The sequence below is a fragment of the Mustela erminea genome, chromosome X, assembly GCF_009829155.1.
Source record: "Mustela erminea isolate mMusErm1 chromosome X, mMusErm1.Pri, whole genome shotgun sequence".
In the NCBI taxonomy this organism is placed as follows: domain Eukaryota; kingdom Metazoa; phylum Chordata; class Mammalia; order Carnivora; family Mustelidae; genus Mustela; species Mustela erminea.
The window spans coordinates 34,363,214-34,382,424 of NC_045635.1; the positions used below are offsets into that span (position 1 = coordinate 34,363,214).

General features: G+C 45.5%; 2 long non-coding RNA genes across 2 annotated transcripts in view; one reads left to right on the top strand and one right to left on the bottom strand.

Moving 5' to 3' along the window:
• Positions 1 to 449: 449 nt before the first annotated feature.
• LOC116583109 lies at positions 450 to 8,515 on the bottom strand. The gene is made up of 4 exons (XR_004282613.1): positions 8,283 to 8,515; positions 7,490 to 7,931; positions 4,167 to 4,389; positions 450 to 778 (listed from the first exon to the last, which is right to left on the bottom strand). It is a non-coding gene; the product is annotated as an uncharacterized LOC116583109 (long non-coding RNA).
• LOC116583111 overlaps positions 7,784 to 19,211 on the top strand; it is a 52,397-nt gene continuing 40,969 nt past the window's right edge. The window contains exon 1 of the long non-coding RNA XR_004282615.1: positions 7,784 to 7,857. This is a non-coding gene — a long non-coding RNA (uncharacterized LOC116583111). The remainder of the gene's footprint in view (positions 7,858 to 19,211) is intronic.

The following is a 19,211-nucleotide window of genomic DNA, read 5'->3' on the forward strand; positions in this document are numbered from 1 at the left end:
TGCTCTCTGCCCACTTCTGCCCACCATGCTGGGACATCCCTGGGAAATCACTGTGCCCCAGGAGCCCTTGCTTCCAGCCCAGCAAACTGCCTCCCCTCTGGGCAGCTCTAAGAGCTCCTAGGCAGGGGTCTCCAGAGCGGGGCATAATCATGCTAGAGGGTGTCAAGCCAGTTCAATGGGGTGGAAGCAGAAAATAATGAAACATATCTTAGTATATATTTCTTTACTTAAAACACACACACACACACACACACACAAAGAAATCAAGCAAATCAAATATCTCATACATATGTTGGCTTAAGGGCATATACATAATTTCTGTATAAGTCTACACCTAGAAGTGTAAGGACCTAAAGTGTTTTACCATCCAAGTAGTTCAGAGATTGTGTCTAGAGATGAGTTTGCCCCTTCATGGGTGAAAATAAAAAATCTCTCTGTGGCAGTGATAATTCCAGTGCTGACCAGCCTTTTATTGTCTTCCGAAGTCCCAAAAAGAGCTTTGTGCTTGCTCCTTTGCACTGATGAAGGGTCGTGGAACTAGTTCTGGTCAGTACAATGTGGGGGAGGTGGCCCACTTGGCTCCCAGGTATGGCCCCTCGAGTAACTGGTGAGGTCCTTCCCTTGCTCCCAGTCTTTTCCGGTCAGCTGGTGGGGACAGATGGTCCCCTGGGGCTCCAGGGGAAGATGGAGCCAACAGTGGAAGGTTCCTGGGTCTAACCTAGGTGGGAGGAGTACTCCCAGGAAAGCAGCCCACCTAGGAACATCTGTGATGGACTTCCTGGGGGGCAGAAAGCAAACATTGGTTGTTTTAAGGCACTGAGATGTCGGGGGGGTGGGGGGTTGTTGCTGTCATATATTCTAGCCCACCCTGGCCAATCCCATTTTCTTCATAGCTCACTCTCCTCCCCCAACTCTGCTGCTTGGGCATCTCATTGGCCCTGGCTGAAGACCTTCTGGATCCTGAACATATAACATTTAACTCCTTCGAGTTAAGGAGCATAGAATCAAAGTCATGAGATGAAACTCTGAAGCCAGAAGGCTTGGGTTCTTGCTCTTGTTTTTATTAACAGCATGATCTTTTGAGAAGGCATTTTGCCTCTTTCTCACTTTATTTCCTTATTTCAGTTAAGAGATATTAGCGATTTTTATATGGTTCTTGGAAGAATCAAATGAGAAAATCCTTGCCAAGCAAGTTAGCACAGAGTAAATCCTTGATAAATGTTAACTTTTGCTATTTCTATTATTGCAACTGCAAGGTTCTTTTCCTTCTGCAGCCATAAAGCCTTTCTCAAATTAAAAAGATGAGGGGCACCTGGGTGGCTCAGTGGGTTAAAGCCTCTGCCTTCAGTTCAGGTCATGATCCCAGGGTTCTGGGATCGAGCCCCACATCGGGCTCTCTGCTCAGTGGGGAGCCTGCTTCCTCCTCTCTCCCTCTCTGCCTGCCTCTCTGCCTACTTCTGTCAAATAAATAAATAAAAATCTTTAAAAATAAAAAGATGAATATGGTTACCCTCCTCCTGCCTGTGTCACGTTTGCCCCACTGACTCCCCCACCCCTCGGGCTCCAGGTAGCTGGAGAGGTAGAACTGGTCTGGCTGGAGGGACCCCCCTCAACCGTCCCCAGCCCCCGATCCTGCAAGCCAGAGATCCATGGGACATTCCTGAAGGGCTTTTGTTACTCCGGTCTCTTGTTTCCTGGCTGGATCAATAGTGTCATAATCAAGGCATAAAATCCCAACAGAGGCCTAATGGGAGGTTCCTCTGCCTTTCCAGGACCTGTAGAGCTGCGGGGAACTTAACAAGGCAGCCTCTGCCATTACTGGAGAGACCCATAGAGAAATTTTCTGTGTATTCAATGGAAAACTGTCTCCTTCTTAACCCAGAATATGCTTACCATTAGCCCAAGTCTTCTCTCAAGCTGTAGCATGCATCGCAGCCCTCCCGAGTGCTCCTCAAAGCAGCCCCAGGCCCCATCCTAGAATTTCTGGTTTGGTGGGTCTGCGGTGGGACCTGAGCAACAGTGTGAGTTCCCAGGTGTTGCAGTTGCTGCTGGTCTGGGGACCATACTTGAAGTAGCTTTATATTAGTCCATTTGGCAGCCTTTCACATATTTAAAGACAGTGAGTGGGTCCTCCCTGCTTCTTACCCAATTAACTCTTCTCCAGGTTAAACATGTAAGGAGTCCACCCTCCCCTTTCCTTATCCTGTGTCAGACTTTGTCCCTAGTTGGGAGTTTGCAAAGATGGAGAATACCTAAACCGTGTCCTCCAGGAGCTTATAATCATGTGGAAAATAGAAAGGAATCCGCTATAATGTGACCACAGTAAGTATTCACTCCGTGTGTTGTAATTGTTCTTGAAGGCTGGTGATTGACCAGTGAACAGGATGGCAGAGTCCTTACCTCCTAGAGTCCTCTGGCCAGTGGGAGAGACTGAGCAGGGAACAGGACCTGATAGCCCAGGGTTATCTGAGTGTGGAGAGGAAAAGCCATGTGGCTGGAGTATAGGGGAAGGCTTTCCTGGGGGAGGGGTTGCCTATTGCCCACAGTAAAATGGAAATAAAGCAGGTATAGTGATTCAGGCAGAGGGGAGAGATGGCGCTGGAGCCGAGTGCCATTCAAGACTGGCAAGAAGCACTGTGTGGCCAAAAAGAGGCTGCACGTGGGGCCCCGTGGGGTGAGCGTGGGCTGGAGCAAGGATGGTGAGAAGTGGGGTGGGGCGTGGAGAGACTGCCATTTCCCTGGGGGAGAGAAGTAGAAAGAGAGAAGCAATATTCCCAGAGGCAGAGCTGAAGATCTGTCTGTGATGGTTAGGCAAATGAATAGTTTACCAGGGTTTGAAACAGAAATATTTTTTTATAGGAAGTGATCCAGAAGGTCGGGAGAATCCGGTAGAGGGGGAAGTAGAAGAAAGGCGAGCATTCAGAGGATTGATTTTTCGACAGAGAAAGCCTCTCCCTTTGCAGAGAAAAGGGCAAAAGCCAAGATTCACCAATAGGAAGACAGCATCCTGAACCCTGTACTTGGCAAGAACATAAAAGGATTTCTGTTGTTATCTTTTGTGAACTAGACATTGAAGGTTGAGTATGGTACAACACATCGTAGACTGGAAGTAATGATGGGTGCATCATTTCACAGGGTGAAATTACATTCACTGCCATCATTTGTTCATTCAACAAACATGTATGGTGTGCCAGGTTGTGTGGATACTCATTATCCTCCCAGTACTTTTATATCGACCCTCTTTGGGCATCTTCCTTGCCTTCTATTGATGTGAATAATCAGAAGTGATCTTAATTTCCTTTCTAATTCAGCCAGGCCCAGGGGAAATCCTCCATTAGCATTCCTTCCCCTTGACGATGCCTGAGTGGTTAGCTGGTGGTGGTTAGTCAATCCTGTTGGTTAAGGAACTAAGCAAAGAGGGTAAGGTCACAATTTTGATCCCCAGGGGCTGATTTACCTGTGTACCTGTGTATACTGTCCCTCTCTCTCTACCCGCAATGTATATGCTTCCTCCCCGGTCAACGCCTTCGTCCAATTTTTTTTTTTTTTTTTTTACTCTACCAAAAGGCATGTCACTCCAACCCCCTGGTTACTGAGATTCAATGTCATTTCCTCCACAAAGCTTTAATTGCCTCTGAGTTGGTCAGGTGCCTCAGCTTACCTTTCCACAATGCTCTGTACTTCTCTAGTGTGGCATTTATTCACATTTATTTTTTTATACTGATTAATGTCTGGCTCCTTGTGTGAGTTACAGTCATGTTTAGCCGTAAGTAATAAAAAAACTTGGCTGATGGTAGTTTAATGGGGGTTTATTTATCTCCCCAAATAAGATAGGCTATTCAGCACCATTCTTACAGCTCAATAATGCCACACCAGACTCAGGCTCCTTTTCTCCTCTTTCTCTGCTGTCTATAGCAAGTACATTTTGTCCTTATGTTTACAAGATGACTGCTGCTACTCAGGCATAGCATCTGTATTCCATCCAGAAAGAAGGGAGAAGGGGAAAGTGAGTGTCCATTGACTACTCTTTATGTCTCATGGGCAGAACTGGGTCCCATGACAACTTCTAGCTGCAAAGGAGTCCAAAGAGTTGAGCTGTTATTGCTGTTGAGCTCTCACAATGTACAGAATAGAGAGAAAGGGTAAGCCAATTAAACTGCACTGACCTTTCATGCCTTCCATGCTCCTTTACTGAGCTTCCAGAACAAAGACGGTGGGGACTGTTTCCTTTGTTCACCATGGTAGGTCTACCTTGTACAGAACTGTTCCATTCGAGGCGCCTGGTAAGCATTTTCTTAAATATCAATAGATGAATTTTTACAGAGCGAAATCTCCCATTTTAGGTCTTAAGCGGGAACAGAAGACAGAAGGATCAATGCCATCTTGCTCCTATGGGTAAAAGAACTTAAAACAGACAACATCAGGGGCCCCACTTGCCCCTACACTGCCTTTGTATGAATTAGGAAGAGGTGCCCACCCCTTCCTCAAGACACATCACTGCCATCTACTGGAAAATTATCTTACTAAAATGATAAATTTACCACATCTACAAGGTCAACAGTGCCTCCACAGATGGGCTGAGGCCATTTGCAGAACAACCCGCGTGGCCACGTGTGGCCACCTCGCAGGAAATACGAGTGCACGTCACTGGTAGGGTGGATGTGGTCAGTGAGGAAGCCATCACATCTGTCTCCCGAAGCAGAGGAGGGGGTTCTTCCTGGAGAGCAGTGCTGCACATTTTACTAGGGCCGATGGGAGCTTGCCATATGTAAACACTTAGTATACTGAAGCCTCAGGGGTATGGAGAAAAGAAGACCAGAAGGGGTGTTCGACTTCTGCTCTTCATTTCCCCCTCTATAATATTGTGAGGGCCACTTAATCCTCCTCTATGTCAGTTTCTGCATCTCTAAATTGGGGGCAAGCACTCCTGCCTCAAGAGATGTGTTTGCTTATCCAGTGAGATAATGTACATGAAAAGTTCTGGGAATCTGCCCAGCATCCGGAAAGTGTCCTCTATTGCTAGCATGGAGAGCTGACAGGAAGTAAATCTTGAGTGACTGACCATTCAATTCTCATTTCTACCACTCTTCAGCCACATGACCTTGGGCATGTTACTTCATTTCTCTGGGGCTCAGTCTTCTCATCTGTAAAATAGGTGTAATGATATTAGAACCTACTATCCAGGAAAGTTGAGAGGATTAAAATTAGTAAGAAGTGTTCAATGAAGGTTAACTACTAACTTTAATTAAGGTAGTTGTGGGCTGCTTTATGCTCTGCATTTTGCATTTAGCATTTCATTGAAATTCCTAAATAAGTCACCTCTGGGGCACCTGGGTGGCTCAGTCGGTTAAGTGTCTGCTTTCGGCTCAGATCATGATCCCGGAGTCCTGGGATCAAGTCTTGTGCCGGGCTCCCTGCCCAGGGGAGAGCCTGCCTCTCCCTCTGCCTGCTGCTCCCCCTGCTTGTGCTCTCTCTCTCAATCTATCTCAAATAAATAAAATCTTAAAAAAAAAATAAGTCACCTTTGACTTTTGGTGGGGGGAAGTGAAACAAAAGTGTTCCTAGGCTTTTTTGCAAAAAGAGCTGAGTCTCCAGGCATGGAGTGATTCAGCACATTTCTATGACTCTGGGTCTGTTGTGATGTCTCTGATGTGTGAAAAGGAAGCCTCCTGTTCACAGACCTTCTCCACTCTCTCCACCCCAAGCCACTGTGATTGCTCTTGGCAAAATCTGGATGCTGGCCCTACTAGATCATAGCCGGAATTTCTCACAAAGTGGTCAGTGATACTGATTTCATGTTCGTGATTTACAAAGCACAAAAGGAACTGATGCGAGGGAAAAGCCTGCCAGGCAGGCAGGGTGCATCAGGTCAGCCAAGCAGAATCCTGTTTCCCATATGCTCTGGTTCTTCCCTCCAAACCTCTTCTCCCTGCAGCTCCTCAGGGACAGGGCCTTGTAAAGGCTGAGAAAATCCACTCAGACACTAGCAGAGTGAAACAGAACTGGCAGAGGGTTTTGGAATAGAGAGCCAGCAACAACGTTGCTAATTGGACTGCTGTCTAATGGTTGATTCTCTTATACACTGCTTCCCAGAGCCCGACTGGCCTGTCTAGTAACAATATATTATCTTGTCCTGTTTTCCATTTGTCTCCTCTTCACCACTGCCAATACCCCTCCCCTTAGTCTCTTCGGGGCACACAGTTTTGGAAGAAACAAGATATCTTCCCTTCCTTTCTCACCTCACATTTCACTGGAGTAAGTAGTACTCCATTTTCCTTCCTTCTGCCCCACAGAAGGCAAACTGCTGTGCACCAGGTTCCTGGGCTTGGTCCCTATGTAACCTGAAGCTCACATCTTTTGTGTGTGTCGTGGTTTATAGCAGAGTGGTTAAAAATCAGCTCCCATTCTGGTGACTAAATTTTATTGACTTTTCCAGGGCCTGTGGTGGGACTGACATGTCCCCCATTTAATTACTTCCTCCTTTTTGACAGCAAATTGAGTTAGCCAGAGGACACGCAGGTGGCTCTGGGGCCAGGGAGCTCAGAGTGGCCACGGCTAGGCAGCCTGAAAGGGGCCGGGGTGAGCATGGGCTGGGGATACAACAACCTGCAGGCAGTTGTGAGCTGCGGTTTTATGGCTGCGCTAGGGGCAATAACCAAACAGTGGGGCTTTTGGACTAATTCAAAGAATGCTTTGCATAAATCCCAGCTGCTAGCCATATGTCCGACCCTTGCAGAGGGGAGGGTGTGTTTCCCTGAGCTCTTGTTTCCTTCCCCGGAAGTCAAGACTAACCAAGCCTCTAAATGCCCACCCCGGCTCTTTTAGGAGAGGATCGCCGGCCACAAAACCTTGAGCTGATTTAATCACAACCTAAATTTATATTATGCTTTATCAGATTTTCCCTTCCAATAACATTGTGTCATTTTGTCCTCATAAAGCCCCAAAATATAGGCCAGGTAGGAATCCTCCATTTACAGCTGAAAAGACTCAGGCCCAGAGAGATTGTGATCGCTGAGGAGAGAAAACCTGTGGAAGCTTCCTAGGTGTCAGGCACTCTTCTGAACCCTTGAGAGCTATGAATTCATTTCACGCTTATGTCCGTCCTCCAAGACAGGTGCCATTACTATCCCCACTTCGTGGAGGAGGCAGCTGAGCCCAGAGAGGTTACTTAACTTGCCCATGGTCACACAGCTGGGAAGTGGTGGAGCTGGGATTTAAACCCAGGCAATCGAGCCCCATTGTCTGTATTTAGGACCACTGTCCCTGCTGCCAGATGGCTTGGCAGTGACTGAGCTGGAATTGTCATGTAGGTATTCACATGCCGAGTTAAGGTTTTCTCTCATGCCATACCATCTTCTGTGTTTTGCTCCTTAAAGATCCTTAATTCCTGGAAGCATTAGCGGCGGCAATTTAGATTTGGACTCTTTTCATCTGATATCGCAAAGTCTTTCACTTAAATCCGTTTAATTAGTCCCTCCTACCCACTTACCCTGACGTCGGAAGCATACTCAGTCCAAAGGAGCTGTAAAGCATCAGGAAATGACTCCCAAACCAAGGCTTTGGAAAAATACAGGTATCTAGGTGTTGGGAGCTGTAAAGCTTGGCAGCTCGATGTCTGGTGAAGTAGAAGGAGCGCAGGCTCCGGGAAGAATGGGCGTGGCTCTCCGGGAAGAATGGGCGTGGCTCTCATCACGCACGCGCACTCGCATGCCTGTGGCTGAGTTTATGAGCGGCACACTCCCAAGTGTCACACACCGCCGGGGAGAGTTGGCCTCTCCCTGTGGGAAAAGGTCAATCCAGCCCACAGTTCCCCGACAGTTATGGGTTTCTTGGCTAAGATGTCTCCAACGGCCTTTGGTAAGTGTGAGCAATCCAGGTGGAAGGGAGGGAGCCGTTTTAACATGATAGGATCTCCAGCTGTCCAAGGCAGACTTTCTCACAGGAAAACAAAAATCTAGTAAAACCTTTGCTCCTCATTCATTGGTGTCTGCAGGAAAACCTATGGGTACATGCAGATTTTTTATGTTTTGTAGCCTGGATCAGATATAGGCCAACTCCAAATCAGAATTCGTGGTAATAGCCACAAAACCAGGAGTGTGACCTCCCGCTTTCTATTCCTAACGGCCACCCCCCCCTCATTTGCAAGCTAACTCTGCAGCCGGGCATTAGGTAACCGGAAACAAGTAACAGGACTCACCTTGGGCTGAGAAACTTCATAAAGAGACGATGAGAAAGATAGGGACAAAACAGTTTGGGTTGTAGTAATCATTAGTCATAATTACCTGATTTTTTTTTTTTTTTCGGCAACAGTATATTTCTCTCGGTTGGATTTCCCCAGAAGCTGACCTTGCAACAAGGATTTGGGTGCAGGTAGTTTATCTGAGAGGCGATTCCAGGAGGCATCAGTAGGGAGTGGAGAAGCGAGACAGGGAAGAGAGGGAAGCCAATTCAGGGTCAAAACAAGTTACCACCATGGTAACCAAGGGTCGGCTGTGCTGGGGATCTCAGGGAAGTGGTGTGCAATGTGCCTTGCAGTCCTGCCTGGGGAGCCGGGGAGCTGGGCTATTTATCTACCATCTCCTGCTGCTCATTGGCTTAGAGCTGGCCCTGTATGTGTTAAACACAGAGCCCTGGCCTATCCTGCTGGTGGCCTAAGAGTGTCTCATTTGCCTATAGTAAGAAGGCATCGAGCTACATGAGGACTGCAAGTGCCAAGGGGGCATGAGCAGGACCCTGACATCATCTGCTGCTCTCTGGAGGAAGAGGGTATGAGGGAAGGAATATATTGTAATTAGGATTCTTCTGGTTGCAAGTGACAAAATCCCAACTCAATCTAGCTTAAGCTAAAAAAAAAAGAAAAAGAAAAAGAAAAAGAAAGAAAGAAAAGAAAAAGAAAAGAAGTAATATATCTCTAGGTGTACAAACAGTGCAATTAGGGCCCTGTTTTCTGTCCATCTCTTGCTCGTGCTCTCTTCTGTGTTGACCTTATTGTCTGCGAAGAGACCGAAAAAGATGGCGACATTAGGCTTACAGGATTCTTATTCCTGCTGAATGCAGGAGAAGGGCATTATCCCCTCATAGCTCTGGTTAAAGTCTTTTTCTTTTTTTTAATTTTATTTATTTATTTGAGAGAGAGTGAGTGAGAGGGAGAGAGACTCTGAAGCAGAGCCTGCACCGAGCACAGAGCCTGATGTGAGGCTCAGTCCCACAACTGTGAGACCACAGCCTGAGCCAAAATCAAGAGTGGGAGGCTTAACCGACTGAGCCACCCAGATGGCCCTCTGGTTAAAATCTTAAGGAAGGCTTTGGTTGGCTTATGGTGTGTCACAAGCCCATCCTGTATCACATTATATGGCCAAGAGGATGGAGCACTCTGACTGACCAGACTCAGGGCAGGTGTTCTGTTGGGAAGGATGGTGTCATCCTATCCTAACATCATGGATCAACCAGAATTTTGGGGACCTGGGGGATAGGTGGTTCTAGAAGTATGTTGCTAAGCCAGCTTTTAAACAATGAACAAAGGCCCTGATTTGTAGCTGATCTCTGTGGTACAGATACTCCAACCATGCCTAATTTTACGCTGCCTACGTGATGCCACAAAACATGGAGCTGAGAAGAGATACACACAGTCAGCTCTTGTGAGCTGTTATGAGCTAACTCCAGCATGCCACCGACTGATTGCCATACAGAGGGACCCTAGGCACACCATAGCCATGAGAACTGTCAAGGAGAAAGCCACGGTCTAGCTTGTGGGGTCTTGGGAGCCGCAAAGGCCCAAATTAAGACCTGACAGGATAGCTTGCTTGTTTGCTGCATGGGCTGCTTGGGACAGATGGGTATATTCAAAGAAGCATCCTTCTTCCCCCACAGTCGCCATCTTGCAAGCACCTCCAGGAAGTGCTTAACCAATAGGGTCTGGAAGAGAGTTCAGGAGAACACGTAGGCATTGAGTGAGTGGCCAGCCCGTGGAGTTAGATGCATTCCCCCCCATCACAAATGTGCCCAGCTTATGAGTAACCAGCCCCTCCCTCAAGATGCCTCAGTTCAGCAGACATCACATTGTATCTCTTGGCTGTCTTCACAGGCCTTCCAGGGTTTCTCATCCCAGTCCTGGGAGGGACCACAGTTGGCCACCAATGGCCTCATTGCCTTTGCCACCCTGCTTGAGGTGTGTGAGGAAAGTGCCACTTTGGGCCTCTGTCCTGTAACCATTATTGTGTTCCCCTTGCTCCCTGGCTGCTCTAAGTTGATAGTGTCCTTGTGGTTTGAGGCCGGGAGGGATGGCTCTCCCTTCCTGCCTCAGGGCCTGGCCCTTCCCAGGTGGGGGCAGAGCACAATGGCTCCTCCTCACTGGGTTACATGAGGCTGGCAGGGCTTCTGTCTGATTAGTCTCCTCACCCATTGGCACCGAGAACTTTCTGCCCTTGCAGTTCTTTTGTTTCAAAATAAAAACCATAGTGAAGAAGCTGCAAGGTTGGAAAGTTGTTCTGCATACACACACACTCACACACACACACACACACACACACACACACACACATTCACACCAAACCAGATTTGCTGAGAACAGGAGAATGGGAAGGCATGAAGCTCAGGGAGTGTTTCAAGGTCACAGGCAAGGAGGGGCCTGCGGTGGTGGGGATGGAAGGATGAAGACACAACAGTCGAATGCATTATTTAGTGTGTTCCACATCGCAAAGCCAAGAATGGCTCCTTTGCACCAGAAGATTTGATGTATCAGGCTGGCTGTCTCCTCAGAGGACACCCCCCGCCCCCCAGTCTCCTCTTGAGTTCATGGAGACATGGTTGTCTAGGTGACAACTGTCAGGCAAGAAGCTGCAAGCTGAAGAATAAAATCGCCTTAGCTAATAGACCGGCGTGCTATTATGTACCTGAAGGTTTAACTGCTATATTACCCTGAAAGAATCATTTGGAGGGGAGGAAGGAGCTCGCTTTTCCCTGGGCTACATCAGTGAATTCAATTTCTATTGAAGAGAGACTAGCATTTTAAAAACCACGGTGTGTGGAGCTTCGAGTCCTTTTCTTCTTTCGGTGAGAAATGATTTAATAATGAACTTACAACTGCAGGGCCTCCAGTCAGCCCCCTGGAGCCCTGGGAGAGGGAAGAGGCGGTGTAGAGGGGCTGCGGGCTGGCAGGCTCCATCCTGTTCCGTCCCTGCTCAGGCCCGGGCTCTGTGACTGGGGTTACCCCAGAGCAACTTGCTTCAGACACGTGTAGAGTCAGAGCGATAATTTTCCTCCCTCACAAGATTGCCGGGTGCCTCTAATTAACGGTTGTGAATTCCTTAGATGGGGCTGTTATCAGATGGAAAGGGGCTAATTGTACCGGTCACAATAGTTAACCTCTTCCAGAAGGAAGGGGGTGTGTGTGTGTGTGTGTGTGTGTGTGTGTATGTGTGTATGTCTGTAAGCGCGCGTGAGTCGGCCTTGGTTCTTTCAGCAAATGAGGCAGAAAAGCTTGAGAATCACTGAAATGCTTTGGCATCAAGATACCAGCAAATGAAAGATGGTATTCACTAAGACTTTCTTGCCATGTGATTAGTGGTGGACATTTCCTGGCCTCTTTCCACATGCCTGCCAGGCCACTAAGCACTTTCCCAGCCTGATCATGTTTAACCCTCAGCGTGCCCGAGTCTCACATGTGGCTGTTGTTAGCCTCAGCCTCCAGAAGGGGAAACCAAGGCTTAGTGAGTTTAGTGGACTGGTCCAAGGTGCCACCTACGCTGGCGACAAGTGAGGATCTTTTACACTCAGAAGATCCCACCAAAGGCAGAGAGTTCAGTAGGGGAACTTGAACTTCCTTCATTAAAAGAAAAGTAGAACCTCTCATGCAAGGATCTGGACAACCTGGCCGGGGCTGCCCTGCCCTCCACACATCCCGACAAACTCTTGCCTTGCCTTCTTCCCCAGAGCCTGGCTCTGCCCTGTTTTCTATGGTCCTTTTCCTGCACTACAAAAAATATCCCTGTTCTATGCCCATGTGGCTCAAGTATCTGGACTTGAATTTGCCTTTACCCTTTCACAGGCCACCCCGTTAAGATACACATGTTAGTCTCTACCTTGTCCTGGGTGGTGCCCAGTAGCTGAAGAGGCAAAGATAAACAGCACCAAGACACTGCCTTGAGGGAACTCACAGTCTGGAGAGAGAATGAGCTGTGAAACTCCACAGTCAACACAGCATGATCAGTAGAAGAATAGTAGTAATGAAAGAATACTATTAACAATGATGACGACTGTTTCTCGAGGGTTTTCAATGTGCCTGACCTTGTGAGGCTCTCTGTCCAGAACACTGAAGACAGAGACCAGATGTTGGGCTCCTGTTGTTGGCTTTATGGCCCGTATCTAAGGTTGTAAAACAAATCACCCCAAAGCTTCATGGCTTAAAATAACAGTCATTGTTTATTATTTTGCATGGTTTCTGTGGGTCAGCGATTCAGGAATGGCTCAGCTGGGTGGTGTTTGACTCAAGTTCCCTCATGAGATTGCACTCCTGTGTTATTTGGGGCTATTGCCACCATTCAGTTTGATTGTCTCACATGGATGTTGAGTTGGTGCTGGCTATTGGCCAGGGATCGAGGTTCTTCTCCATATGGGTCATGCCACGGGGCTGCTTGAGTGTCCTCAGGACATGGCGGCTGCCTTTTGTAGAGCAAGGAGTTCAGCGACCAAGGGAGAAGCTGTAATGCCTTCATGACCTACACAGAAGTCACACGCTGTCATGTCTGCTTATTCTCTTGGTCATGCATACCAGCTCTGATGCCGTGTAGGAGGGGACTACAGAGGAACACAAATATCAGAAGGCAGAGATCATTGGAAATGATGTTATAGTTCACCAATCTGAGTTGAAATTTCCCATATACTGAAGGCAAAGAAACTTAGGTTTGCTATTCCAGCCTTGAGGCCTTTAGGACAGAGGGGCCCAGAATTTTATGAGGCCATGTGTTTGATTATCTTAGAAGCCTTACAGTCCTGGATGAAATGGTGGCTTTGCTGAGTAAGAAGGAGATAAATGAAGGCTGCAAGGGAAGCTGGGAAGTGGGGCTGGAACTAGGGACATCTGCAGGTCTCTTGGTAAGTAAGCCAGCCACACTGGAGACCATTGCTAAGAGGCACTGACCATTTCTGTGTAGGGTTCTGGTGTGTATCTCTGGAGCTGTAAGCAATAAACTGTAATGATCAATATTACTATTCTATCAAACAGCAGCCATGTCATGTCACCAAGTGTTCCCTGGAGGCCTTCACTGAACAGAGTAATTCTCCTAGTTGTTTTTTATTATATAGCCTATAAAACAAGATGGGTTGTCTCAAAGATGGGTTTTCAGGTGGGCGCTTTCAGAGTGGCCCATCCTTGAGAGTGATTTTAGACTGTACATCTGAAATTAGAACTGCACTTAATTTAAAAATATAGGTAGCTTATAGATAGGAAGACCCAAGACAATAGGACAATAGAACGGGTTGAAAAGTCTAGAGATGGAGCCAAATACATATAGCAATTTAGTTATAAAGGTGGCATCTCAAACGAGTGTGGGAAGTGATGGATTGCTTAATAAATGGTACTGGGATGGGTTGCCTGGGTGGCTCCATCAGTTGAGTGTCTGATTCTTGATTTTGGCTCAGGTCATGATCTCAGAGTTGTGAGATCAAGCCCTACATTGGGCTCCTCACTGGGTGTGGAACCTGCTTGGGATTCTCTCTCCCCCACCCTGGCTCTCTCCCTCTCTAAAAGAGAATGAAACAAAATAAAACAAAATAATAAATGGCATTGGGACAACAGGTTAGCTATTGAGTTAAAAATAAAAATGAATCCAGTCCTCATATCATATAATAGGAAAAAATCCAAATTTGATCCAAGATCTAAATGCAGAAAGATGAAATCTTCAAGATTATTAAAGAAAAAAAGAGGAAATTCTTGCATACCCTTGGAGTAAGCAAGGCCTTTGTAAGTATGATTTGCAATCCAGGAGCCATAAAAGAAAAGGTTGACAAGTTTAGTTACCTGAAAATCAGACTGAACTGTCGGCATGGCAAAAAGTACAATACACGAACTAAAACAAACCAATAAATAAAGACAAACTAGCAGGAAAGTTGCCACTCATATCACAAAGTATAGATCTACTTGAAAAGAAATCAATGAGCACAACAAGCTAATAGAAACATAGACAAAAGGTATAAGCAGACAGTTCACAGAAAAGGAAATGGAAATGGCTCTAAGAGTTACGAAAAATGGCTAACTGCACTTATAATATGAGAAATATAAAATAACACGATCCTAAGATCCCATTTCTTTTTTTAAAATTTTTTAGTTTTTTATTAACATATATTATTAGCCCCAGGGGTACAGGTCTGTGAGTCGCCAGGTTTATATACTTCACAGCACTCACCGTAGCACATACCTTCCCCAATGTCCATAACTCCATGACTCTCCCTACCCCCCTCCCCCTGGCAACCCTCAGTTTGTTTTGTGAGATTAAGAGTCTCTTATGGTTTGTCTCCCTCCCAATCCCATCTTGTTTCATTTATTCTTCTCCTACCCCCAAACCCTCCACACTGCCTCTCAACTTCCTCATATCATAGAGGCCATATAATAATTGTCTTTCTCTAATTGACTTATTTCGCTAAGCATAATACCCTCTAGTTCCATCCACATCATTGCAAATGGCAAGATTTCATTTCTTTTGATGGCTGCATAGTATTCCATTATATATATATATATATATACACACACACACACACACACACGTATATATATATATATATATATATATACACACACATACACACACACACACCCCACATCTTCTTTATCGATTCATCTGTTGATGGACATCTAGGTTCTTTCCATAGTTTGGCTATTGTGGACATTGCTGCTATAAACATTCAGGTGCACATGTCCCTTAAGATCACTACATTTGTATCTTTAGGGTAAATACCCAGTAGTGCAATTGCTGGTCGTAGGGTAACTCTATTTTCAACTTTTTGAGGAACCTCCCTGCTGTTTTCCAGAGTGGTTGCACCAGCTTGCATTCGCACCAATAGTGTAGGAGGGTTCCCCTTTCTCCACATCCTCACCAGCATCTGTCATTTCCCGACTTGTTAATTTTAGCCATTCTGACTGGTATGAGGTGATATCTCATTGTGGTTTTGATTTGTATTTCCCTGATGCTGAGTGATGTGGAGCACTTTTTCATGTGTCTATTGGCCATCTGGATGTAAGATCCCATTTCTTTTGACCTATCCGATTTGAAAAAAAAAAGAACAAAGTACTATTTGTTGGCAAAGCTATGGGAAATAGGCAAATTTGGTGTGAGCCCCCATGGCAGATAATTTGGTAAAATTCATCAAAATTACAAATGCCCAGCTCTTCAAGTTTCATACTTTTTTGAAAGAGATTTTTAAAAATTTATGTAGCTTTGAAAGAAAGAGAGTGCACATGAGCATGGCAGGGGAGGGGCAGAGGGAGAAGCAGGCTCTCTGCTAAGCAGGGATCCCCATGCAGAACTTTATTTCAGTTCCCTGAGATCATGGCCTGACAGATAAGGCAGACACTTAACCGACTGAGCTACCCAGGTGCCCTCAACTTTCACACTTTAATCCTATAGCAATCCTTGCCTCTTGTGCAATGGCGTACATGCAAGGCTATCTGTTACAGCATTATTTGAAAGAGCACAAGACTGGACACAACCTAAATTTCCAATAGAGAACTGATTAGACGTATTGTACCACATCTGTTCAATAGAATAGCATGCAGCCATAAAAACGGACGAGGGCGATCTTTACGTACTAATATGATCAGACCTCTGAGATAGACTTCAAAGTGAAAAAAACAACAAGGAGACCATTAGGTACTCTGCTCTCTTTAGGATGCAGAGCTGACATCTGTACTTGTACTTGCTTATATATGCATAAAGGAACTAGAAAATGTGTACAAGGAGACCATCCTATTTCATGGGTTCTAAGACATACATGTTTTACTCATTTGGATATCTGTGAAATAGGAAGGTATCTTCCATTATGTGGCATTTTAGAATTATAATCCACCATATTATTTTCTTTCTTAATAGTACATAAAATGATACATCTCAAAACCGATCATGTCTTCGATTTGCTACAGTGCAGTAATAACATGCAGGAGGGGGAAGACTGGGGAGTGGGAGGAAGTGGAGTTTTTAATTAGTTTTTGCTTAAAACACATGAGTTTGTTGTCTACTCAAATAAAAATGAAATAAATAATATTGTTAAAAATTACATAAATAGGGGCACCTGGGTGGCTCAGTGGGTTAAATTCTCTGCCTTCTGCTCAGGTCATGATCCCAGGGTCCTGGATCAAGCCCCGCATCAGGCTCTCTGCTCAGCAGGGAGCCTGCTTCCCCTTCTCTCTCTGTCTGCCTCTCTGCCTACTTGTGATCTCTGTCAAATAAATAAATAAAATCTTTTTTTTTTTAATTTTTTAAAATAAAATCTTTTTAAAAATTGCATAAATATGCGTATGTATATTATATGTAATATATCTGTAATAATATTATTTCTCTTAAAATTTTATTTATTTGAGAGAAAGAGCACAAGGAGGAGAAGGGGCAGAGGGAGAAGGAGACTCCCAGCCAAGCAGAGAGCCCAATGTGGGGCTCGATTCCAGGACCCTGGGATCGTGACCTGAGCCAAAGGCAGACTGAGCCACCCAGGCGCCCCTATAATAATATTATTAGAATTATATATGCATGTACATGTGTTATGTTTGTGTGTGCATATATGTGTGTGTGTGTATATATATATACACACACATATACACAGTATGTGTGTATATGTATATATGTGTGTATATATACTGTGTGTGTATATATACTGTATATATATATACATATATATGTATATATGTGTGTATATATACACACACATACGCAGTAGGTTAATTTCTGAGGTTTACATCCCCTTGTAGCAATGGTCTAAGATACCAGGTTTGAAAATATTAAAATGGGATAAAAACTGACCCACACTTGGAACATGCTAACTGATGAGAAGATAACAGCTGTGTGCCATGCTGACCTGGGTCCACCTGGAAAGCCCGTGGCTTCTCAGCATCACACCTGGCTTGGCCAGTAGGCATGTGATTCTTCTCCATGCGTCCAATCCAACTTTAGTTTGGGAGTCCAGAAAGACATTGCCTCATCATAAAGCTTTATGAGAGGAGGAGACATGCAGTTAAGGCTTCTACTCTGACCTCATAGACATTTTCAGAGCTCTGAGACAAAAATCAATGCTTGGGCGAGCACACAACTAAACCAGGATCTTGTTTTTACTTTTTTCTCCCTTCAAAATACTAAATAAGCTCTGAATTGAGTCAGTTTTTCGTTTTGGCATTTATTTTAGTGATGAAAGCCATTGCTTCTCTTCCCCTCCTCCCCACTTCCACAAACCTTTACCAGCTTCTTCTGGGTTAAATGCAGCTTCCAGGTAAGTCACTGACAAGAAGCAGGGTGACAGATGCCACTGAAAGGGCCAGGCATGGAGCATCTAGAGTTGCGTTCCAAACAAATATTTTTAATGAAAAATAGAACTGGGAGAAATCCCAGCAGGTCTTTCTTTTGGTGACAGGAAAGGTTCATAACTTTATGGAAAACAAACTGATGGATGCTTTCTGGAAATTCTCTTAGAGGCCCTTTCCTTCAGTTTTCTGCCCTGGACGGTGGAGGTGGTAATACATATTCGGCTTTCCTTTCAGGGCTGTAGCAAGAAGAAATGAGATAATGTTTGCAAAGACACTTAAACGTACGTCTGTCAGAGTACTGGACATCAAGGTGAGGTTTTAGTTGCCACTGTGTGACAGGGAACCAGGACTTGTGCAGAGAGGTCATTTGCCAGACATTCGTCATGTCTCAGCTGGAGATTCTTCTTTCCCAACTTTCTCCATGCAACAGGAAACATCCCTGAACAATGACAGTGGGGTGCAGGGAGGGGCTAAGCTTATCACCACCTGATGAAGTAAAAGCAGTACTAACCAAATTGTCTTCCCAAAGTACTTTCACACCCTTTCTGTTACCTCATCCTCCCAGAAGTCCTGTAAAGTAGGCAGTAGCATTACTCTTCCTCTGTAACAGATGAAGAACTCATGTTGTGAGCTAAGCTAGAATTTGGACCCAGGTTTCTCTGGCTCCAAAATTTGCACTCCTTCCCTAATACTGTCCCCCCTCCCTTCTGCTCTGAACTGAGCTCAGCAACACGTTGCAGAAAACACAGAAAGCTCGGGCCTGGGGTGCCCTGGGGACCAGAGGTGGAAGCAGGGAGGCGAAATGGAAACTTTTTCTCCTTCTAACAGAGGCTATTAGCACACGTGTACTAGGACATATGGCGGCCATCTGGAACTGGAGTCACTGAGGTCACTGCTGAAATTCAGCCTAAGAACAATGTACTCAGTTTAGATAGCACTGCAGTGCCCTCATCCCCTAAAATATTGCCTTCAGGGAGAATGCTCCTAGGCAAATGGTGGTCAAGAATAGCAGTAATCTATTGATAAGCAAAATAAAGCGAGTCGATGTGCAGGACCAGGGTATTCATTGTCCTTAAATGTCGTCAGGCAGATTGTGTCCTAACTCAACCATGTATGTCACCATTAATGATCCAGCCATGCAAGATTATACAAACAAAAGGGACAACCACAAAGGGATCCAACTTAGTTCCCAAACCCAGGTGCATCTAGTGAAGAGCTAGATAACCAGTTCCAGGTGGTGATGGGTAGTGCTAGGCTAGGGGTAGACAACAGACAGCCTTTGGGCCAAATCTGGCCCCTGAGTTGTTTCTGTAAATAAAGTTTTATTAGAGTACAACCACCCTACTTGTAGATGTATGATTTGCTTTGTGCTACAGTGGCACAGTTGAAAACTTGAGTGGTTGACAGAGACTGTATGGGTCTGAAAAGCCAAAAGTATTCACTGTCTAGCTCTTACAGAAAAAGGTTGCCAACTTCTGTTCTAGGTGATAAACATGCAGATGAATTCCGACTGTGCGTGTGGCCCAAATCCTGGCCATGTCCCCTGCTGATGAAGCACAGGAAGAGAAAGGTAAAGGTAATCTCTGGATAACCATGCCCAGAAAGATATTTCAAGGGGCCAGACTTCTGCTGAAAAAGGCTATGGTCCTGTGGATTTAAATTCCTGGAAGTCATAAACACATACATATAGGATATCTGTTTTAATTGG